This window comes from Clarias gariepinus, chromosome 18 (genome assembly GCF_024256425.1).
Source record: "Clarias gariepinus isolate MV-2021 ecotype Netherlands chromosome 18, CGAR_prim_01v2, whole genome shotgun sequence".
NCBI classification, from domain to species: domain Eukaryota; kingdom Metazoa; phylum Chordata; class Actinopteri; order Siluriformes; family Clariidae; genus Clarias; species Clarias gariepinus.
The window spans coordinates 7,725,640-7,743,070 of record NC_071117.1 but is presented as its reverse complement, the minus strand read 5'-3'; the positions used below and the strand labels follow the sequence as shown (position 1 = coordinate 7,743,070).

The window sequence follows — 17,431 nt, the reverse complement described above, 5'->3', positions numbered from 1 at the left end:
AGTAATGATGTCTTTCATCATCTGGTTATAAAAAATAAAGGATACATTTTAACAATGTACAGTTCATGTTTCTGTCTCTAGATCCTCCTAAGACAGTCTCAGTGTCCATCAGTCCCTCTGGTGAGATAGTGGAGGGCAGTTCAGTGACTCTGACCTGCAGCAGTGATGCTAACCCACCTGTGGAGCTCTACACCTGGTCTAAGGGCAGATCTTCTATAGGAACAGGACAATTTTATTTCATCTCCAAGATCAGCTCTGTACACAGTGGAGATTACGCATGCCAGGCTGTGAATAAACATGGACGTCAGTCCTCTGGTGCTGTGTCTCTGAATGTCCTGTGTGAGTTAATGATGATTCACTCTGATCTATTATACACCATCTTTATTCAGCAATCTATAAGATCCTTAAAATGTTTCCTTTGTATTTTTTCTTTGTCTGTTTCAGATCCTCCAAAAAGTGTCTCAGTGTCCATCAGACCCTCTGGTGAGATAATGGAGGGCAGAACAGTGACTCTGACCTGCAGCAGTGATGCTAACCCACCTGTGGAGTATAACTGGTTTAAAGGAAATTTGGTTAAAACCAAAGAAATAATTTACACTATTAACAGGATCAATTCTGAGGACAGTCGAGAGTACAAATGCAAGTCCAAGAATCAATATGGAGAGAAATATTCTGATAAAGTGACATTAAATGTTTTGTGTAAGTGTTTAATTGTGCAGGCAGCTGGCCATCATCCACTGAGTCACTAGGTCTTAATTTAATGTTCTTAAACCGCCGTCATATTTCTTTTTCTGTCTCTAGATCCTCCCAAAAGTGTCTTAGTGTCCATCAATCGCTCTGGTGAGATAGTGGAGGGCAGTTTGGTGACTCTGACCTGCAGCAGTGATGCTAACCCACCTGTGGAGCTCTACACCTGGTATAAGGTGAATGAAAGCTCACCTGTAGGATCTGGACAGAGTTACAGCTTCACGTTGAGCTCCAACAGCAGTGGATGGTTTTACTGTGTGGCTCAGAATAAATACGGGACTCAGAGAGCCGCTGCGGTGCCTCTCACTTTAAATGGTATTTCAGTTATTATAACAAATAACAAATTTTAGCATTGATAAAGTTGAATGAGTTATAGATGAGTAATCTCCGCTGCACACAGGGGACAGTTGTGTGGTTCTGTATGTAGTTCTTGTAATCGCAGGAGGATGTGGATGTTTATTTGCCCTCATTGCTGTTTTATGTATAAGGTAAGTGTATTTTACACCATCAACTTGCTTAATTGTCTGTGATATGACCTGAATAATCTGATTATTGTTCATTCTTAGAAAAAAGAGAAGAGAAGGTTCAGATGATGTTGTCGAGTCTGGTCAGGTAAGTGAACTGTAACAGGACAGAGTGACACAGTGTGATCTTCTGCTTCCAGTTATTGTACAACAGCAAAATTAAACCCCATGCGTACCTGCATGTACAAGTGATAATCAACTCTAGACACAGTCTATAATGAACACGAGGAAATACCAGGGTCGAGGCTCTTATCAGTGAACATAGCTATAGTAGTGAATGTTGTGTGCTAGGTTGTGTGCAACCTGAGAAAGAGTTTATTTACTGAGACATTCAGCTGTTTAGGGTTTTCTAAAAACACCAAAAAACATTTTTTTATAATCTTCACACAGAACGTTCACTCAAGTCCACTTGATGACACATACACAAGTCTTGATCTTCAGACCAGGTCCTTCAGTGATGTGTATCACACACTTGCAGTAAGTATTTTCAGAGACACACTTCACACAGGGATTCAGATCTGGATAAAGTCACTAAGAATGATGAACACATGATTTATTTCTCTTTCTCTCACACAGAATGTTAAGTCGAGTCCTCCTGATGACACGTACACATCTCTGAACCCTCAGTCCATCTCTCCTGATTATGACACTTTAACAGTAAGTGCTTCTATTTGTTCATCACTTTGCTTGTAATCACTGGATTCAGCACCAGGCTCTGTCCAAAATAACAAGGTTTAGGTCACAGTGTTAAGCAGTTAAGTTCACAATGGTGTAATGCTAGTAAAGTACTGCTATGTTATGTAACTTTTATCTTGTGATCACACACAAAGAAAATAATGTATTGTATTTTTTCATTTTTCTGTTTGATATATCCTCAAGTCTTTGTAAAACTTCCTTTTCTTAGAGTGCAAGAAAGGAAAAGTGAGTTAATCAACCTCAACACCATGGAGATGGAGAGAGAGAGAGAGACAGAGAGAGAGTATATATGTGTATTGTATGTGACGGCTTGTGGTTTTGATGGCTCTTTTTCTACATGTGTCCTATAGGTTTCTGTCCTGATTTAATAATTACATCTGATTTCTATGTAACAACCCTGAGGGGTCTGAGGCCTTTCTGAAGACCTGCAGTGATTCAGCGCTCTTCTTAAATTTGTGTAAATTTCACATTTTTACCAATATAGTAGATAATACATAATGAAACATACACTAAAATAACATTCTTACACACACACACACACACACACACACACACACACACACACGAAATAAAAAAAAAAAATACTATGTTAAGACTGAAATAAAGTGGCTCACACCGCACCAAAGGCAGCGCTGATTTAGCGAGTATAAATCTGTGTTTGTTGTCTTTCTGGGGATTATGTGAAGTAAAACTGCATTTTAAAAAATTAATATCTTATAAATCTCTATTTCGGCACGCCACAGGTTCACATGAACATTTAACATTCACTAAAAGGCTTATTCACAACCACATTTTAGATGTTCACAGACACCATGCATTGTGCTGTGTTGTTGTTTGTGATCTGAGTGTTTTATGAATGAAATAAAGCTGCTGTTTTTGGTCCACAGTTTTACTTTGGACTTTTCATCTCACATGTGATCAAAACGCTGCTGATTTAAGCTGATATGAGCAGCTTTGTTTCTGTCATAAAATACACAGATCACAAAAGGGGCAGCAAAAAGCAAAATGTAAAATCAGTAGCACAGAAAAACAACAGAGCTCAAATATATACTTGCTTAATAAACACTGCATTTTTTAAAGCGATGTGAGCAGCTTTATTTTATCATTCCAGTCATTCGTGATCAAATAATGATTCAACACTGGACACGAACAGCAATAAAGCGTAATGATTATTATTCTAATTATTATTATCATGATTTTTTTGCTGTTTGTGTCCAGCGTTGAATCATTATTTGAAACTTAAATGTTTCGTGTGGATTCATGCCACGAGTCATTTTCCCTGAGAGGATCCTTACATGCGTGTAAGAATTTTTAAGTGAAAATGCATCAGCACATCTCTCCTCACAAGCAACACAACAATTAGCATTTACTTACTGAACATCTGAATGGAGTCGTTTACACAAATCTTGCATGTGAATGGAGCGTAAAATGTGGGGGCGGGGCTTCAACACGTGTGTGGAGATGAGAATATGACATAAGTCTGTTTTTTTATTTTTAACATTAATTTATTTACAAAAATTTTTATGGCAATAAACTTTTTTTTTTTTTAAAAAACATCTACTGTTTGTGTAAAAATTTTGTTCTGGGCTGCTACAATATAAATCAATTTACAAAAACACTTGAGAGGAAAAAAGGGTGATTGTCATCATCGACGATGGCGTCAACCTGTAAGGGTTAACCAGGAAAACTGACATGCTGTACAAAAATTTGTTCTGTTGATATTTTAAACATTTTACACAATAAACTTAAGTATGAAGAACAAACACTCAGTATGAGTCATTTATAACGAGGTTTAATACACTGTGGTGTAGAGACAGGTGGAGGTTAGGATGGTGCGAGCCACTGAATTTGAATCATTATTATAGTCTGATACACACCATGACTTTAATACACTTTTCCAAGCAAAAAAAGGAAGAGTGTTATAATAATGATCTATTGTACAATAAAATCATATCATAAAGTGAGATTAGCAGACAGTTTATTATATAATAAACATACCAACTATTATAAATAATTAAAAAAATCCATTACATGCCTATTCAAAATGAGATTTAATTAACACAGCTAGTGTTAATGTTGAACTGCTTTTATTGTAGAATTGGAGTTAATGTTTTACGTATTTGTAACACCCTGTTGGCTCTCTACCCGACACCACGAGGGGCATCGAGCGCTCTCATACCAACTTTGCAAAGTCAAAGTACAATGAAACCTCGGATTGCGAGTAACTCGGATTACGAGTATTCCGCAAGACGAGCAAAAAATATGTAATAAGTTTTGTCTTGATAAACGAGCAAGATCATCAAGTATCATGTGGCACGCATGCGCTTCTTGTTTTGATGCAGAGCATCACATGATCACAACTGAGACAATGGTTATTCTCTAAAGCATCTTTTATTTTGTATTTGTATGTGTGTGTGCTCGCGCGGTGGTGGTGTGTGTATGCTTGCATGGAGGTGGGTGTGCTCATGCAGAGTTGTGTTTTGTTTGTAAGTGTGCACTGTATATGCTCGTGTGGGGGTGTGCACATGTGCTCACGCAGAGGTGTGTGTGTGTGTGCGCGTGTGCTCATGCAGAGGTGTGTCCGTGTGTGTGCGTGTGTTCTACACAGCAGTCCTCTTTCCCCCTTACTTCTCTTCTCTCTCTGGTCTCAATCACTACAACTAAGATTTGTTAAAAAAATTTAAATAATTAAATATATGAATATTTTTGGGTTGTAGAACTAATTGTTGTATTTCTATTATTTCTCATGGGGAAAATCGCGTTGCGTTTGATAAACATTTGCTAATCACCAACTTAAATAGGAAATATCTGTCTGCAAAGGACGAACCATTACCGGTGTCAAATTCTATAAAGGTCAGCACAAGACTCACCTTTAAAAGTGTTCATGGAAATTTAGTCCCCGGAATCGTCTGTTCCCGAACAGAAAAAACTCACACAAACTGCACAGTACTGGGGGTACTAACCTCACAATGGGAGCCTGTCCTTTTATTATTTTATTTTGCAATCAACTAAAACTTTAGCAAAGAAAAGCAATATATGGTAAATAAGTATAACTAAGCAAAAAGTTTAAAGGGCAATAAAAGAACACAAAGTCTTGTGAACTTAAATTACCAATGCCTGGTAACACTGCCTAAGAACATCATCATAGTACAACAGAACTCTTTTATACCCTGGTCCTATGACTCATGTTCTAACACCCTTACGCTACTAACCACTTAGCACTAACCACTCCAACCTTATAAGGTAAATACTGATGAACTAAGCTGCTCTCTACTGCTCCTAAATAGATTTACCATAATCAGCAGAATACATATCCTTGTCTTGTGGCTTGCCAGACAAGTTCTCGAGAAGTGCGTTAACCCGCAGACGATACACTACACAAAACATCTTAGGTGTGAATAACATCAGCCTCGCAGATGTGAACAATGTCTCTCTCCACAGATGTTGCAGCAATGTCAGGAAGAGAGGTCTTTGCAGCATTCTGCTCTAATATCTGAAACGTTTTCAGCTTCACACATTACATCTGCAATAGTGAGCTGGGACATATGACAACTTAAAACATTAGCACATTCCATAACAAAGCACAATTTCGGAATGAATTATGCTTGCAATCCAAGGTTCCACTGTATAATTCTAAGTCTCAACGAAGGGTAAATAATCTATTAAAGTGCAGCCCCTAAGTGTCCACCCCACTCACTATCACTAGTAAATTATCTCTTGCATTGCTGTATGCATTCCTCCTTAATGACTAACCAGTAAATCACTGATTTGTATAAATTCATAAACCTCATGTCACATTGTAAACTGGGTATTCGGGGAAAAAAAAGGGTTTTGCTTCTGGCAGCTCACTGAGATTATTTAAATGTGATGTCACTAGTACAGTTTAAATTAGCTTAACTTGCTGTAAATTATGACTTAGACTAGTCCACTACATAACAGTTCTTAAAACACATTCTCTAAGTCCTTTAACATGAGAAATCCAACTGCTGGGTCCTAGTGCACGTCTCTCACTCATACTGTATATTCAACATCCGTGCATGTGTGTACTGTTTACTGTAACACTATGACCGTGTGTGTGTGTGTGTGTGTGTGTGTGTGTGTGTGTGAAGCATCTTTTACTTTGTGTTTGTGTACACATATATAAATATACATAAAAAAATATGTTTATATATATTTTTATTATTTTATTATTATTTTTATTATATATATATTTATTTTTGTGTGTTTGTGAAAGTTATCCTTCCACATGAGCATGTTGATTATAACATCTCTTAAAATTACAACCTTTCCCTTCTCCTCACACACACACACACACACACACTAACGGAAACACTGCCCTGTCATGATTCTTTTCAAATGTAAAGTGCAGGTTAATTATGGCCCAAGCACTATAAGGTGCAGGGGACCCTCTTGTTTTTTTAAGGATAATGCACCTAATGGATTTTGATATATTCCTCCCAGGGAATTTATAAGAAGGTGTAATTCTGACGTCAGTAAAAAAGCTGTTTGATGCTGTTGACTGGAAATACCGGCGTGCATGTGAAACTAACATTACCATCTGTCTCTGTTTCTGTCTTTTACACATTTATATTTCCTTCTTTCTCTCAAATTCAACATTAAATCATTCTCATCAGATCATTCAGCTAAAATGAGTCAATGTTTAACTTTCTCACAGACACACATTTAAACACAACAGATTGATAGTAAATCTCCAGTTACAGATGGAGTTAAGACCTTTTTCCGTCCATCTATGTCCTGTACCTCTGCAGTCCAACCAGGGAGCGTGGAGACCAGTGGTGACCATTCTATTTATTCCCATTTTGTACGATCATGGTAGCACCTCCGGTCAATGGTTAAATTATAAAAAACAAACCAAGGGGGATTATGTGGGGATGAAGTATTATTTATTTATTTATTTACTTTATGGGTGGGGCACCTATAACTAATCATACAAAATGATCGCAAAATATGTCAAAATTTTAAGAAGAGTTTTATTAACAAAATGTAAGCGTAATTAAATTAACTTGGATCCATCAAAATAAAACACATGCACTTAAACATGCTGTTGTCAAAACTATCATTTGATCCTTTTCATGACTTTCATCTGGGGAGGATTATAAGAATATAACAACAATCTACATTAACATTATTTAATTTAATAGTACTGTAGTTTTGTATGACTATGCACCGGTCTCTCTCTCTCTCTCTCTCTCTCTCTCACACACACACACACACACACACACACACACACACACACACACACACACACACACACACACAAATCAAATGACTATTATGGCATTTAAAAATCTATTTGACCTTTTTGCACCCAAACATGTAGGTGAAGCCACAAATTCTAATGAAAAACAAAACCTTTTCTTCGAATTGAGGATGAATAGTGATTAATGACCCTTGAGCTGACAGTGAACTCTAGTGACCCACACTAGACTAGAAGTTGCAAATGTTTCAAAAGCTTTCTAAGAAAGGTGGAAGTGTGCATTGTGCAATTTTCTCACCTTAGACCTGCTTCTTCTTTTTCTGATTTACTTCTCAGCATTGATCATGTACTGTGTGTGTGTGTGTGTGTGTGTGTGTGTGTGTGTGTTTTTATACATTTTACATTCCTCACTACAGTAGGTTAACTAACTTTATACTAATCCATGAACATACATGAGCATAAAATGCCGCTTTATTTTAAATTACTGTAAAAATGTTTATGAGCCACCGTTTGTGTTTTATGTTCATCTGAACCCTACAGCTTTATATCTCCTGCTGGATATGTAATAAGATTCTGTGGTAGATAAATGCTATAACACACACTAAAAGGATGTTACTTTACTTTTAGCTCTTACGTTCCTCTGTCCTCCTACAGTAAATACTGCACACAGGAAATGACTTCATCCACACGGTGACTAGAGTTAGAAGCTTTTCATGTTCAAATTATTATTTTTTTTTATGTTTATGTGTTTTCTATAAAATGAAAAGGTGTTTAGTAAACATGTAAGGAACAGTAACTAAATATCACACATCACCAGTTCACTCTGTAAAATAACTTCCATACAGACTACACTGGTGTGCTTCCCCTATTGTGGAAGTGAAATTAACCGTTTCCATAGTAACAGAAAGTGACATTCAGATAGATAAATGAACCAATAGGCTGTAAAAAATAGAAAAAAAGTTGCATATGTGGGTGTTTAGTGTGTTTCTTAATTTGTAGAAGGAAGGAAGGACGGGCCACATCACCAATGAAAGCGGAAGAAACATGCCAGTGTGTGTGTGTGTGTGTGTGTGTGTGTATGTGCAGCACATTTTAACTTAATTTAACAAAGCTGCTCCTGGTGTTTTGGGGTTTTTTTTCTCGCTGGATGCAGAAGATAAACATCTCTTAAAAAGGTCAGATTTTTTTTTTTTTCACTTTTTAAATTGTAGTAATTACTCATTTATTCCATTATGAGTTTAACCCTCGTAATGTCTTCACTTTTGAGACCATCAGGTCAAGTTGACCCGGGACATATTTGGGGTTTAAAAAAAATATATTTTAATTAATAAAATATTAACATATATTGTATTTATCGATATTTTAAAAAATAGAGAGAAAACATATGTTTATTGATTACAATCAGTCTTGTCTACAACACAATTAACAATGGACGTGTGGTTGACTTTTTTGTCGTAGGTTTATAATTAATGTTAAAAAATCACTACAGTATACTCAAGACTTAAGGCATAAGGGTGGAACAGCTGGAGCATCTGCCATTCTCCTCACTGTGCTTAGAAAAGCTGAGGTCCTGGGCACATGTTGTCTCCTTTGGATATGGGGTGTCACCAGTACCGTGCCTAGCTCCTCATGGAAACCCATTTTCTTTGGAGCTTCCTTTAATTCCAGTCTGGGTTGTGAATGCATTACAAGCTTAGTGACATCCAGCCTGTTGTAAAAGATCATGAGTGGCCACTGTAGCGTTCTTCTTTACCAGCTATAGCAGGCCAGCAGCTTGTCTAGATTGTCTACCCCTCCTTTGGTGGCGCTGTAGTCAAATATGACCTCTGGCTTACGGTCCTTCCGGCTACTTATTGTTCCATCCCAGTATAGAGTGCTCATAAGCACCACTTTTTCCTTTTTGTGAGATACCAGGTCATTGTTAGCCAAGAACATAAAGTGGGAGAAATGGAGTGATATAAACTCCCTAGGAGGAATATATCAATGGACCTTTTCTTCACAGTTAGAACCTCAGGTGGGAGCTCCATCATATTTTTCTGATTGTTCCATCTATTGACAGTTTTCTTTTGAATGTTGTGGCCAAAGAGACCTTGTGACATATCTAGCACCACTCATGTCCCCTCGTTTCATTCAGCAGCTCCTCCTTCTGGCTTTCCTGTATGAATTTGCATGTTCTATATATAAGATGAAACAGCATAACAGACAGCCCCGAATTTATCTTGCTGGTTTTGAGGACATATACAGCTTGAAAAAGCAGCAGCCTCTAAATTCGTCTACAGTTACATTGGGCTCAGCGTTGGAAAGATGGGGACGTCGGTCCACACTCTGGTCCCATAAATTGATTTGCAGGTGGACACATGATGAGGGTAAAGAGTGTGGGAAAGTGAGAGGAAAGCTTCTCTGTGCTGGGCGTGTGTGTGTGTGTGTGTGTGTGTGTGTGTATGTGTGTGTGTGTGTGTGTGTGTGTGTGTGTAATTATTTATTACAGAAAATAAACTAAGGCCATTAAGTTTCAGGTAGAAAATGTACAGTTGTTCTATTTTTCTTTTTGTAAAAAATTTAAATGGTTCTCAGTTTGACATGAATATCATACAAGCGTTAAACAATGCAATAGTCAAATGTAAATAGTTATTTTTGTCATTTCTATTAAAAACACTCAGGTTATTTAGTTTGTGTGGAGTGTGTACAAATAATCTGACTCTTTCACATTTGGAAGAGTCACATGACAAAGAGTCACACGACTAATGTTTTCTGAAAGAAAAAACAAGTTTTTAATGAATACGTGTTTAACAATCTAATATTAATGAGAGGATGTTCTGTTATTTACTCTGTTATTTACTGTTATTTACTCTGACCTATTCCTCACACACTGAACTGTACATCACACACAACACACACCTGTAGTGAACAGTTACTGTAACTGTAAACACACAGCACACTGCTTTACAATGAACACACTGCAGATTTAAGTTTTTAATGACACTAAAACTGAAAAGTATTTACCATCTGTGATTATTACACAGGACACACTGATGATGTCACTCAGATTGACTCCTCCCCTTTCCCTACTGTTTCTGCTCATAGGCTCGGGTGAGTCATTTGCAAATGTATACTGGTTTGTTTTTCATAAATATACAGTATGAACTAACAGGATACACACACACACACACACACACACACGCACGCACACACACACACGCACACACACACACACACATACACACACACACACACACAGCAATGATCCATATACAGTACCAATCAACCCTAACGGCATGTAGAACATGTATGCCTGACAAATGTATACACACTCATGGGCCAATTCATTAGGTACACCTCTTCAACTGCTCGTTAAAACAAATGTCTAATAAACTAATCACACGGCAGAAACTCAATCCATTTACTTATATAGGCAGGGTCAAGACGATCTTTTGAAATTCAACCCAAGCATTAGGATGTGGAAGAAAGGTGATTTATGTGATGTTGAATGTGGGTGTTGGTGCCAGATGGGAAAAAGTTAAAATATCTAGTGAGGGCAGATCTTCGAGTGCCTTGTTGGTGCCAGAGGTCAGAGGAGAACGAACAGACTCGTTTAAGCTTGCTACAACTCAGATATGCCAAAGAGCATCTCGAAGAATGCGCAACATGTTGAACCTTTAAGCAGATGAGCTACAGATGTGCAGAAGACCACACCCAGTGCCGCACCTGTCAGCTAAGGACAGGAAACTGGGCTTACAATTCACATGGCCTCACCTACTGTAAACAACAATAGAAGAATGAAAAAACGTTGCTTGGTGTGATGAGTCTCATTAAAACATTAAAGCACAGATTTATCCTGCCTTATCAATAGTCCAGGCTGGTGGTGCTGTAATGGTGTGGTAAACTTTTGGCCCCTTTAATACCAATTGAGTATCTTTAAGTGCCACAACCTACCTGAGTATTGTTGCTGACCACGCCCTGATAACACCTGGATGTGGCCCGCTTCTGGTAATGATGTGGCTCTGTCAGTACACCTGCAGGGAGTGAGTGGCTAGTGATGGGAAGTTTGAATCATTTTAGTGACTCAGTTCTTTGAATCTCACTCATCAACATGAACAAATCTTTTTTGAGTCATTTAGTTCATTTTGTTCTTTTGATTAGAAATAAATTAAAATGTTGCATTTTTAATAAACAGATCCCTAACACGTCTACATACACACATTTTGTCTATAGTTCCAGTAATGAAAATATTACAGTGCAGCTAAGGACATATTATAATAAACAGAATGAGTAGCTCTCCTCTCATATTTTACAGTCTGAGTCTATTGCACTGCATAGCGTCTATGGGAGTCACGTGACAAAGACTTGGAGTAAAAGAGTCATTGAGAAAGAATCGCTCAAATCTGTTTCTGATACATAACCTAAGAAAGTTTTGTGATGATTTGCGCATGCGCACCCAGTAGAAAATAAATGAATTACTCTCCGAGACAACTCGTTCTACTGATTCACATAAAAGATTTGTTCAAAAAGAATAAATCGTTCATAAACGACCCATCACTAGTTCAAACGTTTCGCTATTTAAATTTTATTTTCTTACCTTTTTTAAAAAAGGAATAGAACTTTTTCTTATTAATTTAACATTGTGCAGGGAGCTTACCAAACCTCTGTGAGTCAGAGATTTTGGTGTGGTGCGTCGCTGTTTGTTGGAGAGCATGGCGTCCGCAAGCTTCAAAACTTTTTGGACACCCTAATCTACCGGCCCGGGATTAGAATCGTCTGGCCGCGAGGTAAGTGGTCGGACATGAGCATGTCCTAGCCGCGTCCAGGATGAACAGCGTGGCTTTTCCTAAGCACGGTGGAAAAGGCGACAGAGCTGGTGGTAAACTGGATGGACATAGCTGGGTCTCACTACAGTGTACTTCCCCTGTCAACACCATCAAATAAGTTGACCCTCTCTAATGTCCCCTCCTTCATTAAAGATAAAATTTTGGTGAAAGAACTCTCTCGCCATGGAAAACTAGTGTCCCCAATCAAAAACAATCTTAATCTGCAGCAAATCTGACCTGTTAAAACATGCGATGTCATTTAGAAGGGTCACCTACATGATCCTCAACAATAACACTACGGAACTACAGTGCACCCTAACTTTCAAAATCGACGGATTTGATTATGTCATGTAGGTTTCCACTGAATCACTAAAATGACAGGACATACAGTATGGTACGTTCTTATCTGCATGAATTGTCGAGGGAGAACGTGGAAGGCAGTGTATCAACATGAGCAGGCCAGGAGAAGGTGAACTTGAAATGAAAAGCGACCATGCTAAACTCTGTGTTTAATAATGATGAATGTGATTTGCCGTAGACTTCCTCTTGTTCGATTAACTGATTATGTTCTGTTGTGTGTTATCTTTTGCTTAATTATGTCACGTTTCTTACCTCGGTGTCTGTGTTTGGGTGGCATAATCGCAGGAGGCGAGCTGGCGTTTCAACACAGGTTTTTATTAAATATAAACACATAAAACAAACACCGACATAACGCATATAAAGGGCAACAAAAGCTAGACGCCTGACTGAAGTTCAGTCAGGCTATTTATAATAAACTTAATTACTTCCCTCGGTTCAGGTGAATGCCTACGTCACCTGACCGAGGTGCAGTCTGGGACTTGAAGTCCAACTAAAACAAACTACAAACAAAACATAACAAAAACCAGTCTTTGGGCGCTTTGGCGCCCTCTAGGGGTAACCCTTACAGTACCCCCCCCTTAAAAACGCTCCTCCGGAGCGACACCGGAGGTCCCGGACTCCCACCCCAGCAGTAACGGTCTGGACCCCCAACACTGAGGCAGTTGCTGGAGCGACGCTCGCTGAGCTGGGCGGCGGCGGCGGAGCTGGAGCGGCGTGCGCTGAGCTGGGCGGCGGCGGCGGAGCTGGAGCGACGCTCGCTGAGCTGGGCGGCGGTGGAGCTGGAGCGACGCTCGCTGAGCTGGGCGGCGGCGGAGCTGGAGCGGCGTGCGCTGAGCTGGGCGGCGGCGCTGAGCCGGGAGGCGGAGGAAGAAGCGTGACGTCCCCGAGGCCAGGCTGAGGAGCTGGCATGATGTCCTCGAAGCCGGGAGGCGGGGGAAGAAGCGTGATGTCCCCGAGGCCAGGCTGAGGAGCTGGCATGATGTCCTCGAAGCTGGGAGGCGGAAGAAGAAGAAGCGCGGAGTCCTCGCTGTCCAGCAGAGGATGCGCGACGTCCTTACTGTCGATGAGAGGCTGAGAAGGAGGAAGCTCAGAGCCTGTTGCTTGGCTCTCGTGGAGTCGGATGAGCAGGTGCTGGAGCTGTTCCACCTGCTCTTGCAGGCCCCGAATGCGCTCCCCATTCACCTCTGCCCAGAACTTGAGCAGTTCCCGGGTCCCATCCTCCTTTTTACCTCGCTCCTCCTCGGGCTCTTGTTCCCGTTCGCCTCCGATGTACCCGACCTCCCTGGCCCGTACTTCCTCGTCGGAGCGTGGGAACCTGCTTCCCTCAGCTGCCTCACCTCTAAACGGCTTCCGCCGGATGGCGAGCCTGCAGCCTTCCCAGCTTTGCCGCGCCTCTGTCTCTCGCTGCTCCTCGCTGTCTCCCAGCCAGTCCGCCGGTTCGGCGAGCTTGCAACCCTCCCAGCTTTGCAACAGCTCCCTCTCTCCTTGCTCCTCACTGTCCTGTATCCATTCCGCCAGCTCGGACGAGATGGTAATAGCGCCCCCCCAAAAAACATCTGGGGGAGCGACCTCCGCTATGCCATTTTTACGGTCTAGCTTTCTGTCACGTTTCTTACCTCGGTGTCTGTGTTTGGGTGGCATAATCGCAAGAGGCGCGCTGGCGTTTCAACACAGGTTTTTATTAAATATAAACACATAAAACAAACACCGACATAACGCAGATAAAGGGCAACAAAAGCTAGACGCCTGACTGCAGTTCAGCCAGGCTATTTATAATAAACTTAATTACTTCCCTCGGTTCAGGTGAATGCCTACATCACCTGACCGAGGTGCAGTCTGGGACTTGAAGTCCAACTAAAACAAACTACAAACAAAACATAACAAAAACCAGTCTTTGGGCGCTTTGGCGCCCTCTAGGTGTTAACCCTTACAAATTATGGGAGAGATTTGTGCTGCCTCCCTAAACATTTATGGTGCAAGAGGCCCAATTCCGTATACAGTAGAAGAAATTATCAAAGGTAGATTAGTAAAGGTTAGAGCACATTTAGTAGTAAAGAGACTGACTTTTTTAGACAAGTTGTCCAAGATTCATCAGAGAAACCTGTAACTCTGGTGATTTTTTATTGGTGGGTGGAGATTTTAACTGCAACGCTGCAGACATGGATTGTAACTACAAAGAACCTCTTATGCCCTCCCATAGACGACTTTTAGAAATATTAGAAAAACATCAGCTGTGCAACAGCTGTGGAGAATTTTCCATGAGTATGACAAACAATATACTTGGACTCATGCTAGTAATAACATCATCTCCCTTGCATGGTTAGACAGGTTTTATGGTATTAAACCCCAACTAAGCATCATTAAGAGTTGTCACATCAACCCAGTCAGTCTCTCTGATCACAGCCTGATTAAGTAGGGCTAAATTTAACAACATCAAACCAAAAAGCGCTACTGGGTTTTTAATACAACAGTATTAGAAAACCAAGCATTTACTTATTTTTAAAATAATTTTTAAAAAGAGAAATCTGATTTTAAAACACTGCAGCAATGGTGGGATTTTGGTAAAATCCAAATTAAACAGTTGTGTCAACAGCACACTCTCAATGTCACAATATTTTAAATCAGTCAATATGTAAGTTACAAAAAGAAATCACAGATCTTCAATCACCATCCTCTGATGCAACCCTTATTTAGACCCTCAAGCAAAAAAAGACAGGCTCTCTGCTCTCCTGGAATCCAAGGTAAAAGGTGCTCTTCTAAGAATGGACGCACCTTCAAAATACTTTTAAAATTTAGAAAAGAAAAAGGGTCCAAGCCGTTTAATACACAATTTGCGCTCTGAAAATGGAGATATTTTATCAGACGACATTAATATTCATAAAGTAGAGTATTAAAGAGTATAAAGAAAACTATGAGATCGAACAGGTTTTCTTATAAAATCTGCCCCGAATTTCTCAAAACACTGAACTTGATTGGCCGCTAACTTTAAACAAACTTTACAAAGCTCTGCAGAACATGTGTAATGGTAAAGCCATTTTACAAGTTTTACAAGTCCTCCTGGAAGACTTTGAGAGAGGGCTTTTTATCAGGTAGAACACATATTTATGGAAAACTTTTAAGCGTTTGGTTTTAATCCTAAAAATTTTATTAAGAAAATAAAAGTTTTATACAATGACATTGAAAGTGTGCTGAAAGTTAATGGTGGCTTGTGTTCTCCTTTTAAAATAAACAGGGGGTCAGACAAGGATGCTCACTGTCTGGAATGCTGTATGCGAGAGCAATAGAACCGTTACTACACAAGCTACGAATCGAACTTAATAGAAACAGGATTCTCGACAGAAAAGAAACTCTTTGCCTGTCTGCTGATGCTGATGACATCATTGTAATGCTAAACAAGCAAAACGACATAGATGTAACAATCAAGGTCCTATATGATTTTGAAAAGACTTCTTCAACAAAAATAAGCTGGAAAAAATTAAAGCACGACTAATCGGAAGTTGGTCTAAAAACATACCCACACTGCCAGAAAGACTTTTGTGGACAAGAGGGGAAATCAAATACAGTACTTAGGAGTATACTTAGATGCCGATTTTTTTAAAACAAAAGAACTGGGAAGGGTCGTTTGAAAAATAAAAGGCCGGCTGGACAAGTGGAAATGGCTGACTCCAAAAATGTCCTACAGGGGACGAATACGAATTATAAACAACCTAGTGGCCTCTTCATTGTGGCACAAAGTGACATGTTTGGACCCTCCAGTGGAGGTTATGGCAAAAAATTTGGTCAATGCTTGTAGTCTTCTTCTGGGACAACCTCCACTGGCCGCCAAGGAGTATTTTATATTTACCCAAAGATTAAGGTAAAGAAGGTTTAGTCCATCTTCAGAGTAGAAGCTCATCTTATCTAGCTGGAAGGCAGTAACGAGCGGAGCAATTTTAATGATATTGGGAACCTAAAAATGGACAAAACTCTTTTCCTGACAGACCCAAAGAGACTGAATCTATCGAAACTGCTAGTTTTTTATTGCAACCTTTTTAAAATTTGGAACTTTTTTAAAATACAGAGGCCCCCAAACACCACATCTTTTTACTGGCTTTTAAAGGAATCTCTAATCCATGGAGCATGCCTGGACATCACAAACAACTCTCTTTCTCTGATACCCTAATCCATTCTGGTATAACCGACCTAGGACAACTAGTGGAGCTAACGGGTGTAAACTTTCAAAACTCACAAAAAGCTGTAGAAAAGATTGGTGTGAAATCAAGGAGGATTCTAGCACAGCACCTTGAAAAATAAAAAAGCCTTCTCTCACAAGAAGAGAAAGATATGCTGAGAGAGTATTGTGAAAAGGAGGAAGCAGATAAAGGAGACCCTTTCCCTGACCTCACACTCTCTCCAAACCTAGAAGAACACACAGGTCATTTTTTAAACTGTGTAAATATCCAAAACATGGACTTCTACAATGTCTCTGTGAAAAACTTTTTAAAGCTTGTGCTAAAGTTCTTAATAAAAAGTTTTTATATTGAAGAGTTGATACACTTAGGCGTTCTGTCCTCAGATTAAACGATGAAGAACAACCACAGTGGAGATCACTGTACAAGCCTAAAAGATCTGGAGACTTACAGTATAGTGGAGCTTTAGAGTATTCCTGAAGTATCTGGTATTTTAAAAATACTTTTAACTCATGTCTTTACCCTAACATACTGTAATTCAGGGATGTCCCTTTTAGTGCACAGAAACAGACCATCTTTCATTCTTTTGCAGAGTGCTTTTTATTGCACTCACAATTTTTTTTTTTTTTTTTTACACTTCAGTGCTTTATCCTAGACGTAAAATATATTCAGAAAACAAAAGAAAAAAAGTCAGCTACTAAACTACATTCTGGGCCAAGCAAAAATGGGTGTATACTTAAGCCAAAGAAACAAAAAGGAAATTATAGTGTACTACCAGCAACAATTGCACTAATAAAATCAAGGGTTTTAATTGATTATCTAATGTACAAGAAAACAGAAAATCTTACTACTGTACCTTTGAGAGAATTTGGTGTTTTAATGGAGCACTGTACGCTTTGATTGAAAATGAGC

The 17,431-nt window shown here is 39.4% G+C and overlaps 2 pseudogenes; both read left to right on the top strand.

The window, feature by feature from the left end:
* The window catches only part of LOC128507015 (sialoadhesin-like), a 191,344-nt pseudogene extending 189,009 nt beyond the window's left edge, over positions 1-2,335 (top strand).
* A 5,904-nt stretch (positions 2,336-8,239) lies between these two features.
* Positions 8,240-17,431, top strand: part of LOC128506151 (sialoadhesin-like) — a 70,045-nt pseudogene continuing 60,853 nt past the window's right edge.